This window comes from Bufo bufo, chromosome 4 (assembly GCF_905171765.1).
Source record: "Bufo bufo chromosome 4, aBufBuf1.1, whole genome shotgun sequence".
NCBI classification, from domain to species: Eukaryota; Metazoa; Chordata; class Amphibia; order Anura; family Bufonidae; genus Bufo; species Bufo bufo.
The window spans coordinates 348,205,283-348,209,376 of NC_053392.1; the positions used below are offsets into that span (position 1 = coordinate 348,205,283).

General features: G+C 48.7%; 1 pseudogene; it reads right to left on the bottom strand.

Annotated features, from left to right (window-relative positions):
• Window positions 1-2,842: 2,842 nt before the first annotated feature.
• LOC121000113 lies at window positions 2,843-3,020 on the bottom strand (annotated as a pseudogene).
• Window positions 3,021-4,094: the final 1,074 nt, after the last annotated feature.

A 4,094-nucleotide genomic window follows, 5' to 3' on the forward strand; every position in this document is an offset into this window, starting at 1 on the left:
TTGGTGACACCGCCACGACTTGCAGGCAGGCAGGCCTGCTGCTACCTCCTCTACTCCTCCTACTCCATCCTCTTCGCTAACCTCCTCGGCTGAGTCCTCTTCTGCTGCTGCGTCTTGCTCCACATCAACTGCATCCCCCCAGCTCCCCAGGGGCTATTCCACATCCTGGATACGACAGTGTCACGCTGTCTTGGGGTTGGCTTGCCTGAAAGCAGAGAGTCACACCGGACCAGCACTCCTGTCCACCCTGAACGCACAGGTGGATCAGTGGCTGACTCCGCACCAACTGGAGATTAGCAAAGTGGTGAGTGACAATGGAAGCAATTTGTTGGCGGCATTGAATTTGGGCAAGTTGACACATGTGCCGTGCATGGCACATGTGTTGAATCTGATTGTGCAACGCTTTGTGCATAAGTACCCAGGCTTACAGGACGTCCTCAAGCAGGCCAGGAAGGTGTGTGGCCATTTCAGGCATTCCTACACGGCCATGGCGCACTTTTCAGATATCCAGCGGCGAAACAACATGCCAGTGAGGCGCTTGATTTTTGACAGCCCGACACGTTGGAATTCAACACTCCTAATGTTCGACCGCCTGCTCCAACAAGAAAAATCTGTCAACGAGTATTTGTATGACCGGGGTGCTAGGACAGCCTCTGCGGAGCTGGGAATTTATTTGCCACGTTACTGGACGCTCATGCGCAATGCCTGTAGGCTCATGCGTCCTTTTGAGGAGGTGACAAACCTAGTCAGTCACACCGAAGGCACCATCAGCGACATCATCCCATTTGTTTTCTTCCTGGAGCGTGCCCTGCAAAGAGTGCAGGATCAGGCCGTAGATGAGCGTGAAGAGGAAGAGGAAGAGTTGTGGTCACCATCACCACCAGAAACAGCCTTATCAGCATCGCTTGCTGGACCTGCGGCAACGCTGGAAGAGGAGTATGAGGAAGAGGAGTCAGAGGAGGAATGTGGCTTTGAGGAGGAGGAGGAAGACCAACCACAGCAAGCATCCCAGGGTGCTCGTTGTCACCTATCTGGTACCTGTGGTGTTGTACGTGGCTGGGGGGAAGATCAGACTTTCAGTGAGATCAGTGAGGACGAGGAACGGGACATGAGTAGCTCGGCATCCAACCTTGTGCAAATGGGGTCTTTCATGCTGTCGTGCCTGTTGAGGGACCCTCGTATAAAAAGGCTGAAGGAGAACGACCTGTACTGGGTGGCCATGCTACTAGACCCCCGGTATAAGCAGAAAGTGCCTGAAATGTTACCGAATTACCGCAAGTCGGAAAGGATGCAGCAGTTCCAAAATAAATTAAAAAGTATGCTTTAGACAGCGTATAAGGGTGATGTCACAGCACAACGGGAATCTAACAGGGGAAGAGGTGAAAGTAATCCTCCTCCTACTACGACCACGCCAGCAAGGACAGGACGCTTTACAGACGTGTTGTTGATGGAGGACATGCAGAGCTTTTTAAGTCCTACGCATCGCCACAGCCCTTCGGGGTCCACCATCAGAGAACGACTCGACCGACAGGTAGCAGACTACCTCGCCTTAACTGCAGATATCGACACTCTGAGGAGTGATGAACCGCTTGACTACTGGGTGTGCAGGCTTGACCTGTGGCCTGAGCTATCCCAATTTGCGATAGAACTTCTGGCCTGCCCCACTTCAAGTGTCCTGTCAGAAAGGACCTTCAGTGCAGCAGGAGGTATTGTCACTGAGAAGAGAAGTCGCCTAGGTCAAAAAAGTCTAGATTACCTCACCTTTATTAAGATGAATGAGGCATGGATCCCAAAGGGACTGACAGTGGGCGATACATTTGACTAAAAAAGGCCTGGTGATGAGATGAGCTGCCTTGGGCTAAAAATGGTCCACACGCTGCTGTATTTTATCTCTGCATGCCGGATGACTTGCGTGACTTATCTGCCACCAACTAAGGTTCAAGCCGCAATGTTTTAGTGCACTTTCTGCCTGGAAAACATAAATTCTTTCTGGCCGCTGCTACAGCAGCGGCTGCAACAATACCTATTTTTTCAGGCATGTGTACATGCCTAATTTTTCTGGCCTCTGGTGCTGCACTGTGGCTGCAAAAACAAAACAAAAAAAAAGGCACATACATGTGGCAATTCCCCTTCGTGATTGTTACCTTGTTGTGTTAAAGGGGCTTGCGTATCACAATGAAGCGACCACCTCTATGAGTGTGTTGGCAATGGCAATGTTGGCACACCCCAGATAATAAGGTTGTTGCTTCATTGTGAACAGACCAAAAGCGATCGGCTGGATAATTTTGCATAGAAAAAACATTAATTTTCTTTGTGATCATCTAAGGTGATCATTAAAGCCTACTAGGCCAACAATGGGCCCACACTGCAGAATCAGTTTTCTGGGTCACTTAACTGTCATTGAACTACCTCAGCACGACCATAGACTTTGAAAAAACCCCATCGCCTGCAATCTCCCAAACGTGCGCACGAGCACAGTCATCACTACACCAAGATTGACGCATAGAGGAATAAAATTTATGTCATGAGTGTATCAACTATTGACAGCTCTTTGTGGTTGTCTAAAATCTATTCTATATACGTCCCCTGATAGGAGACGTAACAGGGATTAAACTGATAGGAATAGTACTACTTAACACACCACTCATATCTGGTGGCACAGTACATTTCACGGTGCACCCGCAGTGCCCCAAATTGGAAGTAGGAGGACCAACCATTCAACCAATCTTTTTCCATCTCCCGGTTCCTAAAATCTATTCCATACAGCGGCTTCTGATAGAGGACGTAACAGGGATTAAACTGATAGGAATAGTACTACTTCACACACTACTCATATCTGGTGGCGCAGTACATTGCAAGGCGTATGCGCAGTGCCCCAAATTGGAAGTAAGAGGACCGACCAAGCATCTTTTTCCATCTTCCGGTTCCTAAAATCTATTCCATACACCGGCCCCTGATAGGGGACAAAACAGAGATTAAACTGTTAAGAACAGATTTTTTTTTATTTAAAAAAAAGAGGACAGCCTCTGCGGAGCTGGGTATTTTTTGGCCGCGTTACTGAACGCTCATGCACAATGGCTGTAGGCTCATGCGTCCTTTTGCGGAGGTGACAAACCTGGTCAGTCAAACCCAAGGCAACATCATCGACCTCATCCCATATGCGTTTTTTCTGGAGCGTGCCCTGCGAAGAGTGCTGGATCAGGCCGTAGAGGAGCATGAAGAGGAAGAGTTGTGGTCACTATCACCACCAGAAGCAGCCTTGTCATCGGCGAATGCTGGACCTGCGGCAATGCAGGGAGAGGAGTCTGAAGAAGAGGAGTCAGAGGAGGAAGGTGGCTTTGAGGAGGTGGAAGACCAACCACAGCAGGCATCCCAGGGGGCTTGTTGTCACCTTTCAGGGACCCTTGGTGTTGTACGTGGCTGGGTGGAGGAAGAGACCTTCAATGACGTCAGTGAGGACAAGGAACGGGACATGGCTAGCTTGGTATCCAACCTTGTGCAAATGGGGAGTTTGTGGTTGTGCAAATGGACTGTTTGCGGTTGTTTGCGGTGCGTTAAACGGGGAGTTTGGTCTGTCAGAGTTTGGTCTGTCACTGTGAAGCGGGCGTAACCCTTACACTACCTGATCGATAAAACATCATACCTGATGTTTTAAAGCACGTTATTCCAAACAATTTAGGAATGTTAGGTGATTTATGCCCTTTATGGATTAAAACCAGACTCTGCGTCAACTACGTAATTTTCCATGGGAGTTTTGCCATGGATCCCCCTCCGGCATGGCACAGTCCAGGTGTTAGTCCCTTTGAAACAACTTTTCCATCACTATTGTGGCCAGAAAGAGTCCCTGTGGGTTTTAAAATTCGCCTGCCTATTGAAGTCTATGGCTGTTCGCCCAGTTCGCCCGTTCGCAAACATTTGCGAAAATTCGCGTTCGCCAATGGAAAATGTTATGTTCGCGACATCTCTATTAATAATGCTCCTTATTGTGCCATCAGCAATAATAATGCCTCCTGTTGTGCACCCAGCAATAATAATGCTCCTATATTGCCTTCACCAATTATATTGTCTCCTATTTTTGCCCGCCCCTGTTATAA